Below are 10,000 nucleotides of genomic sequence, written 5' to 3' on the forward strand. Positions count from 1 at the left end.
TGGCAACGTCGACGCTCCCCTAACCGCGATCTCGCACCGTGTTTCGTGTGGCGAATTCAAAAGCCGGCCGGCGCTGCTGCAACCATTACGGTCGGTACGCATACGCCGCGGAGGGCGGGACGGTCATCGGAGCGTGCGGTTCCTCCATCGAGTACTGCGCACCTCGGCCGTCGCATCGCCGTGCCATGACCGGCCGCGCGTCAACGCGAACCGGTGCCAGCGAGATCCCTCGCCTGCAAGAACCGACCGGCAGCCTCCGTCACCCGAGGACGCGGAGGCGCTTGCCGCGGACGGCGGGACGGTATGCACTGGTGCACAGCGGACCCGTCACATCGCCAGTTCCTTGACCGACCGCCGACGCTTGTGCCGTTCCTCTCGTACTTGGCAGTCGCCGCGCGATTGTCGGGTCTCGTTCTTGCACGCTCGAACGGTCGGGAGGGCACTCGGCTGGCGTTTCGGGAACGCGCAGCCTCGCCTTCTACCGACGTAACCACGACTCGCCGTTCGCGCTCCGCCGCTCCTGTTTACAGTACTAGGCGGTCCCGCAGCGGTCGGGTCGCGCATTTCGAGCGCTTCGAGCCACGGTGCAGTGGCGGGTCGAAAGCCGACCTATGAGTGCGTTGCGCCGTTTGTACCCGCGTCCGCCACCTGGCCGACCGTCCAAGGTCGCGGTGTTGGCGTCCGCTGGGCGCAACAATTTGTCACGGGGTGCCGCTCCACATTCAGGCAGCCCCGTGGGGAAAAGCCGACCCCGCGTCCAAACGGGGTCAGCGGCAGAAAGTGTCGGGCGCAGACGCAGCTGAGGCGCTCACCCTTCACAATCCGTTAATGATCCTTCCGCAGGTTCACCTACGGAAACCTTGTTACGACTTTTACTTCCTCTAAATGATCAAGTTTGGTCATCTTTCCAACAGACCGGCGCAACCGAAAGGCCGCGCCGGACATCGGTCCGAAGACCTCACTAAATCATTCAATCGGTAGTAGCGACGGGCGGTGTGTACAAAGGGCAGGGACGTAATCAACGCGAGCTTATGACTCGCGCTTACTGGGAATTCCTCGTTCAAGGGGAACAATTGCAAGCCCCTATCCCAATCACGAAAGAAGTTCCACGGGTTACCCAGTCTTTTCAGACAGGGATAAAGACACGCTGCTTCCTTCAGTGTAGCGCGCGTGCGGCCCCGGACATCTAAGGGCATCACAGACCTGTTATTGCTCTGTTTCGTGCGGCTAGGAGCCGCTTGTCCCTCTAAGAAGGTTGTAAGGTGCTGGGAACCCCGCACCTATTTAATAGGCTAGAGTCTCGTTCGTTATCGGAATTAACCAGACAAATCGCTCCACCAACTAAGAACGGCCATGCACCACCATCCACCGAATCAAGAAAGAGCTCTCAATCTGTCAATCCTCCCAGTGTCCGGGCCGGGTAAGTTTTCCCGTGTTGAGTCAAATTAAGCCGCAGGCTCCACTCCTGGTGGTGCCCTTCCGTCAATTCCTTTAAGTTTCAGCTTTGCAACCATACTTCCCCCGGAACCCAAATACTTTGGTTTCCCGGAAGCTGCCCGCCGAGTCATTTGAGTAACTCAGGCGGATCGCTGGTTGGCATCGTTTATGGTCAGAACTAGGGCGGTATCTGATCGCCTTCGAACCTCTGACTTTCGTTCTTGATCAATGAAAACATTCTTGGCAAATGCTTTCGCAGTAGTTCGTCTTGCGACGGTCCAAGAATTTCACCTCTAGCGCCGCAATACGAATGCCCCCGTCCGTCCCTTTTAATCATTACCTCGTATTCCAAAAACCAACAGAACAGAAACGAGGTCTTGTTCTATTATTCCATGCAAGTTTATTCAGGCGACTCGCCTGCGTTGAGCACTCTAATTTTTTCAAAGTAAAAGCACCGGCCATCTCGAGGCACACAATGAAGTGCACCAAGAAAGAACCGGCATGATGTTCAGTCCGAGCCGTCGCATCGGGTAGATGCACTACTCGTCTGGAACTGAGATCCAACTACGAGCTTTTTAACCGCAGCAGCTTTAGTATACGCTATTGGAGCTGGAATTACCGCGGCTGCTGGCACCAGACTTGCCCTCCAATTGATCCTCGTTAAAGGATTTAGAGTGTACTCATTTCAATTACGGGGCCTCAAAAGAGTCCCGTATTGTTATTTTTCGTCACTACCTCCCCGTGCCGGGAGTGGGTAATTTGCGCGCCTGCTGCCTTCCTTGGATGTGGTAGCCGTTTCTCAGGCTCCCTCTCCGGAATCGAACCCTGATTCTCCGTTACCCGTAACAACCATGGTAAGCAAGTAACCTACCATCGAAAGTTGATAAGGCAGACACTTGAAAGAAACGTCGCCGGCTCGTGGCCATGCGATCAGCACAAAGTTATCCAGAGTCACCACACAATACGGGCCGAAACCCGATCGATCTTGGTCTAATAAAAGCACCCGTTACCCAAAGGGCTCCAGGCTCACTGCATGTATTAGCTCTAGAATTGCCACAGTTATCCAAGTAGGAAGAAACGATCTAAGGAACCATAACTGATTTAATGAGCCATTCGCGGTTTCGCCTTATTTCGGCATGTACTTAGACATGCATGGCTTAATCTTTGAGACAAGCATATGATTACTGGCAGGATCAACCAGGTAATCGTTCGACTGCGCGTCCGTCCTCGCCCTCGGCGGGCCGGACGCAGTCTGTGTGCGGCGGAGGCCACCTTCAGGCGCCCCAACACGCTTATTTTGCACTCCGAGATGACGGCGTTCGAGCTCGCTACGGCACAACCTTCCCGAAAGACGAGTGGGAGCCGTGCGGCAAGAAGCACGTTCATGCTCGCTCTTTTTCGTTGCATCGACTCGGTCGCGCCGTGCGGGTTGCCCAAGCCCGCTGCACTGTCGGTGGACCGGCCGGAACTAGCAACGGAGCCGAGACTGCAAAGCCGCCAGACGACGGGTCACGCCCGCGTCTTCGGCGCTTTCGCATCTGAATCGCCCGAGGACGACACGGAACACACCTCGATATCGTGGTAAAACGGCACCGTCCGACAACCAGCCCCTAACGCATCAAGCGGATGAGGCTGCAGACGACTGCCGTGGATTCCCCTGGAGCAGACCCGAGGACACGCTTGACGAGGCCGAAGCCCGCCGCATATCAGACACCCGGTCGCTTTCGCGTACGCCGCTCACGAGAACCCCCACATAATAGCAGCGATAAGTACCCAGACCTCCTTGGGCCCTAATACGAGCGTACTCGAGAAAATTTCACCGCGGGTGTGCCCCGAAACGTGTGGCATGTTGAGCGTGCCACAAGTCTACGTCGCTCTCAAACCCGCCGAGGTCGTAGAATTTGCGACCCTACTCACGAAATTCCCACCGAGGATACGGCCGCAAACGTACCGCACCTTGGGTAGGCCACGAGTTTGTGCAACACTACGCTGACGGCACAGCACCGAGGTCGTGCGCGCACGCACGGGAAAATTCCGCCGCGGTTTCTGCCGAAAACGTGAGGCACCACGACTCTCCGCAAGTTCGCGTCGACTGCGAAAGACCGAAGTCGTGAACGACGTGTCCGCTACTCGCCGCCGACACGCTGGACACCAAACGTACAACGACTCGACGGCGTCGTAGAGGCCCACGACGCGGTTTTCCTTAACGACGTCTCGGCGTGGCACCGACAGGTTAGAACGGCCGACCAACGTTCCCTGTCCGCCGTTCGGCTCAGTCGAAGGGCTCGGCGACTTCGGCAACGCTGCGAAGCCGCACGGTGACGCACGCCATGTCCCCATTTTTTTTTTTCTTTCTGCGTCTGCCGGGGTGCCCCTATAATAGCAGCGATAAGCACCCAGACCGCCGTGGGTCGCTCGCCCCGGCTGACGTGGTTTTTCGTACTCCTGCGGCGGTCGCCGTCAAGCACGTCCAAATACGCTACTTTCGTGGGCGCATTCACGCTCTTTCGCTTCGCCGGAGTGCCAGCACTCACTCTGCCAAAAACGGCGAACATCCGAGCGGCGGTTCCCACTTTTGCGTCGGCGTCGCAAACCCCGCCCCGGCAGACGAGGTTTGCCGTACTCGTGCGACGGTGGCCGGCGGGCACGTCGAAAGACGCCGATATCGTGCGCGAATTGGCGCACCTTGGCTTCACCGGAGTGCCGCCACTGACTCCTCCAAAAACGGCGAAGATCCGAGCGGCGCTTCCCACTTTCGCATCGGCGTCCCGAACTCCGCCCCGGCTGACGCGGTTTACCGTACTCGTGCGACGGTCGCCGGCGAGCACGTGGAAAGACGCCGATATCGTGCCCGAATCGGCTCCGTTCGGCTTCGCCGGAGTGCCAGCACTGGCTCGGCGAAAGACGACGAACATCCGAGCGACGGTTCTCACTATTGCGTACGCGTCGCAAACCCCGCCCCGGCAGACGCACTTTGCCGTACTCGTGCGACGGTCGCCGGCGAGCACGTAGAAAGACGCCGATATCGTGCCGGAATCGGCCCCGTTTGGCTTCGCCGGAGTGCCAGCACTCACTCGGCCACAAACGGCGAACATCCGAGCGGCGGTTCCCACTTAGCCGTCGGCGTCCCGAACTCCGCCCCGGCAGACGCGGTTGCCGAGCTCGTGCGACTAGCGACCGCGAAGCCGTCTCGCGACGCCGCTTTCGTGCGCGGCTCCCACTGCGACCTGGGTCACCCGAGGTCGACGAGCAAAAAAGAATGTCGAAAAAAATTTTTTTTTTTTTTGCGTCTGCCGGGGTGCCCCTATAATAGCAGCGATAAGCACCCAGACCGCCATGGGTCGCTCGCCCCGGCTGACGTGGTTTTTCGTTTTCCTGCGGTGGTCGTCGTCAAGCACGTCCAAACACGCCACTTTCGTGGGCGCATTCGCGCTCTTTCGCTTCGCCGGAGTGCCAGCACTCACTCTGCCAAAAACGGCGAACATCCGAGCGGCGGTTCCCACTTTTGCGTCGGCGTCGCAAACCCCGCCCCGGCAGACGAGGTTTGCCGTACTCGTGCGACGGTGGCCGGCGGGCACGTCGAAAGACGCCGATATCGTGCGCGAATTGGCGCACCTTGGCTTCACCGGAGTGCCGCCACTGACTCCTCCAAAAACGGCGAAGATCCGAGCGGCGCTTCCCACTTTCGCATCGGCGTCCCGAACTCCGCCCCGGCTGACGCGGTTTACCGTACTCGTGCGACGGTCGCCGGCGAGCACGTGGAAAGACGCCGATATCGTGCCCGAATCGGCTCCGTTCGGCTTCGCCGGATTGCCAGCACTGGCTCGGCGAAAGACGACGAACATCCGAGCGACGGTTCTCACTATTGCGTACGCGTCGCAAACCCCGCCCCGGCAGACGCACTTTGCCGTACTCGTGCGACGGTCGCCGGCGAGCACGTAGAAAGACGCCGATATCGTGCCGGAATCGGCCCCGTTTGGCTTCGCCGGAGTGCCAGCACTCACTCGGCCACAAACGGCGAACATCCGAGCGGCGGTTCCCACTTAGCCGTCGGCGTCCCGAACTCCGCCCCGGCAGACGCGGTTGCCGAGCTCGTGCGACTAGCGACCGCGAAGCCGTCTCGCGACGCCGCTTTCGTGCGCGGCTCCCACTGCGACCTGGGTCACCCGAGGTCGACGAGCAAAAAAGAATGTCGAAAAAAATTTTTTTTTTTTTTTTGCGTCTGCCGGGGTGCCCCTATAATAGCAGCGATAAGCACCCAGACCGCCATGGGTCGCTCGCCCCGGCTGACGTGGTTTTTCGTTTTCCTGCGGTGGTCGTCGTCAAGCACGTCCAAACACGCCACTTTCGTGGGCGCATTCGCGCTCTTTCGCTTCGCCGGAGTGCCAGCACTCACTCTGCCAAAAACGGCGAACATCCTAGTGGCGGTTCCCACTTTTGCGTCGGCGTCGCCAACCCCGCCCCGGCATACGCGGTTTGCCGTACTCGTGCGGCGGTGGCCGGCGGGCACGTCGAAAGACACCGATATCGTGCGCGAGTCGATGCTTCTTGGTCTCGCAGGAGGGCCGCCACTCACTCCTGCAAAAACGGCGAAGATCCGAGCGGCGCTTCCCACTTTTTCGTCGGCGTCGCAAACCTCGCCCCGGCAGACGCGCTTTGCCGTACTCGTGCGACGGTCGCCGGCGAGCACGTCGAAATACGCCGATATCGTGCCCGAATCGGCCCCGTTTCGCTTCGCCGGAGTGCCAGCACTCGCTCGGCCAAAGACGACGAACATCCGAGCGACGGTTCCCACTATTGCGTACGCGTCGCGAACCCCGCCCCGGCAGACGCGGTTTGCCGTACTCGTGCGGCGGTGGCCGGCGGGCACGTCGAAAGACGCCGATATCGTGCACGAATTGGCGCTCCTTGGCTTCACCGGAGTGCCAGCACTCACTCGGCCAAAAACGGCGAACATCCGAGCAGCGGTACCCACTTAGCCGTCGGCATCCCGAACTCCGCGCCGGCTGACGCGGTTGCCGAGCTCGTGCGACTAGCGACCGCGAACGCGTCTCGCGACGCCGCTTTCGTGCGCGGCTCCCATTGCGACCTGGGTTACCCGAGCTCGACCAGCAAAAAAGAAGGTCGAAAATTTTTTTTTTTTTTTCTGCGTCTGCCGGGGTGCCCCTATAATAGCAGCGATAAGCACCCAGACCGCCGTGTGTCGCTCGCCCCGGCTGACGTGGTTTTTCGTACTCCTGCAGCGGTCGCCGTCACGCACGTCCAAATACGCCACTTTCGTGGGCGCATTCGCGCTCTTTCGCGTCGCCGGAGTGCCAGCACTCACTCTGCCAAAAACGGCCAACATCCGAGCGGCGGTTCCCACTTTTGCGTCGGCGTCGTAAACCCCGCCCCGGCAGACGCGGTTTGCCCTACTCGTGCGACGGTCGCCGGCGAGCGCGTCGAAAGACGCCGATATCGTGCGCTAATTGGCGCTCCCTGGCTTCTCCGGAGTGCCGCCACTCACTCCTCCAAAAACGGCGAAGATCCGAGCGGCGTTCTCCACTTTCGCATCGGCGTCCCGAACTCCGCCCGGGCTGACGCGGTTTACCGTACTCGTGCGACGGTCGCCGGCGGGCACGTCGAAAGACGCCGATATCGTGCCGTAATCGGCCCCGTTTGGCTTCGCCCGTGTGCCAGCACTCACTCGGCCAAAAACGGCGAACATCCGAGCAGCGTTTCCCACTTTCGCATCGGCGTCCCGAAGCCCGCCCCGGCAGACGCGGTTTGCCCTACTCGAGCGACGGTCGCCGGCGATCACGTCGAAAGGCGCCGAATTCGTGCACGAATCGATGCTTCTTGGTCTCGCAGGAGGGCCGCCACTCACTCCTGCAAAAACGGCGAAGATCCGAGTTGCGCTTCCCACTTTTTCGTCGGCGTCCCGAACTACGCCCCGGCTGACGCGGTTTACCGTACTCGTGCGACGGTCGCCGGCGGGCACTTCAAAATACGCCGATTTCGTGGGCGCATTCACGCTGTTTCGCTTCCCCGGAGTGCCAACACTCACTCTGCCGAAAGCGGCGATCATCCGAGCGGCGGTTCCCACTTTTGCGTCGGCTTCGCAAACGGCGCCCCGGCAGACGCGCTCGTGCGACGTACTCGTGCGACGGTCGCCGGCGAGCACGTCGAAAGACGCCGATATCGTGCTCGAATCGACCCCGTTTCGCTTCGCCGGAGTGCTGCCAGTCACGGCGCAGAAAACGGCGAACAAGTGTTTTTTTTTTTTTTTTTCCTAGAATTTGTGTTATAGAAGGCACATTTGATATCGGACGATAATTTTCAACTTTATCACGCGCACCGATTTTCGTGTAGAGGTTTGCAAGTTTATGGGAATTTCTCCACTTGGAATAATGCGATTTAGTAGTACTACGAGAACTTCATGGATGTACTCAAGGGTACGGGGCAAGTCAGTTACGTCAACACCTGCAGATTTTTTACACTTCAAACTGAAAATTGTTGGTTGTGAGTCCTCGTGTGATATTAAAGGCCGATTCGCTAACACATAGAACAAAGAAAGAAAGGAAGAAAAAACGCCCGCGCTCGCTCAAGAAACCTGGGTTCGCAACAAGTGGCAACAACAAGCAACCGAGCGAGTGCGCCAAAACCCGTGGCGGCCGAACAAACGCGAAGTCCCAACCGCGTCAGCCGGGGCGGCACGGGACAGGAAAAATCACTTCAGCCGGGGCGGCGGGGCACCGAATAAACCTCGTCACCTCGTCGCAGGATAAAAGAGGAAACAAAAAGTCTAAACAGCGTCTGCTGGAGCGAATGCGTAATAAAACAACAACAACAACAAAAAAAAAAAACACCCGCGCTCAAGAAGTCTGCAATCACCACAAAAGGCGACTGTGACCGAGCAGCGTCAGCCGGGGCCGTGCGGAAACGGAAAAACCGCGACTACCGGGGCGTCGAGGCACCGAAAAATCCACTTCAGCCGCGGCGAAAAAAAAAAACAAAAAGAAAGACGGAGGGGGGGGGGGGGAACCACGTCTGCCGGGGCGAAGGAAAAAAAAAAAACGCGTCTGCCGGGGCGAGCCCGGGTGCGGCACCACCGGGAAAACTGTGGCAAACAGACATGGCGATCGAGTGAGTGGGCCGCCAGCCAGGCTCAGCCAAAAAGTGCAAAGTCCGAACTGCGTCAGCCGGGGCGGCAAAAACCACGTCAGCCGGGGCGGCGCAAAAAACCGCGTCTGCCGGGGCGGCACGAAACCGCGTCAGCCGGGGCGGCGCGAAAACTGCGTCAGCCGGGGCGAAAGAAAAAAAAAAAAAAAACGCGTCTGCCGGGGCGAGCCCGGGTGCGGCACCACCGGGAAAACTGTGGCAAACAGACATGGCGATCGAGTGAGTGGGCCGCCAGCCAGGCACAGCCGAAAAGTGCAAAGTCCGAACCGTGTCAGCCGGGGCGGCAAAAAACCGCGTCAGCCGGGGCGGCGCAAAAAACCGCGTCTGCCGGGGCGGCACGAAACCGCGTCTGCCGGGGCGGCGCGAAAACTGCGTCAGCCGGGGCGAGCCCGGGTGCGGCACCACCGGGAAAACTGTGGCAAACAGACATGGCGATCGAGTGAGTGGGCCGCCAGCCAGGCTCAGCCAAAAAGTGCCAAGTCCGAACTGCGTCAGCCGGGGCGGCAAAAAACCGCGTCAGCCGGGGCGGCGCAAAAAACCGCGTCTGCCGGGGCGGCGCGAAAACCGCGTCTGCCGGGGCGGCGCGAAAACTGCGTCAGCCGGGGCGAAAGAAAAAAAAAAACGCGTCTGCCGGGGCGAGCCCGGGTGCGGCACCACCGGGAAAACTGTGGCAAACAGACATGGCGATCGAGTGAGTGGGCCGCCAGCAAGGCTCAGCCAAAAAGTGCTAAGTCCGAACTGCGTCAGCTGGGGCGGCAAAAAACCGCGTCTGCCGGGGCGGCACGAAACCGCGTCAGCCGGGGCGGCGCGAAAACCGCGTCTGCCGGGGCGGCACGAAACCGCGTCAGCCGGGGCGGCGCGAAAACTGCGTCAGCCGGGGCGAGCCCGGGTGCGGCACCACCGGGAAAACTGTGGCAAACAGACATGGCGATCGAGTGAGTGGGCCGCCAGCCAGGCACAGCCGAAAAGTGCTAAGTCCGAACTGCGTCAGCCGGGGCGGCAAAAACCGCGTCAGCCGGGGCGGCGCGAAAACCGCGTCTGCCGGGGCGGCACGAAACCGCGTCAGCCGGGGCGGCGCGAAAACTGCGTCAGCCGGGGCGAGCCCGGGTGCGGCACCACCGGGAAAACTGTGGCTAACAGACATGGCGATCGAGTGAGTGGGCCACCAGCCAGGCTCAGCCAAAAAGTGCTAAGTCCGAACTGCGTCAGCCGGGGCGGCAAAAACCGCGTCAGCCGGGGCGGCGCAAAAAACCGCGTCTGCCGGGGCGGCACGAAACCGCGTCAGCCGGGGCGGCGCGAAAACTGCGTCAGCCGGGGCGAAAGAAAAAAAAAAAACGCGTCTGCCGGGGCGAGCCCGGGTGCGGCACCACCGGGAAAACTGTGGCAAACAGACATGGCGATC

The 10,000-nt window shown here is 60.3% G+C and overlaps 1 non-coding gene across 1 annotated transcript; it reads right to left on the reverse strand.

The window, feature by feature from the left end:
- Nucleotides 1–826: 826 nt before the first annotated feature.
- On the reverse strand, nt 827–2,641 carry LOC142792231 (small subunit ribosomal RNA). The gene has a single exon (XR_012890760.1). It is a non-coding gene; the product is annotated as a small subunit ribosomal RNA (ribosomal RNA).
- Nucleotides 2,642–10,000: the final 7,359 nt, after the last annotated feature.

Source organism: Rhipicephalus microplus, unplaced genomic scaffold, assembly GCF_043290135.1.
Source record: "Rhipicephalus microplus isolate Deutch F79 unplaced genomic scaffold, USDA_Rmic scaffold_208, whole genome shotgun sequence".
In the NCBI taxonomy this organism is placed as follows: Eukaryota; Metazoa; Arthropoda; class Arachnida; order Ixodida; family Ixodidae; genus Rhipicephalus; species Rhipicephalus microplus.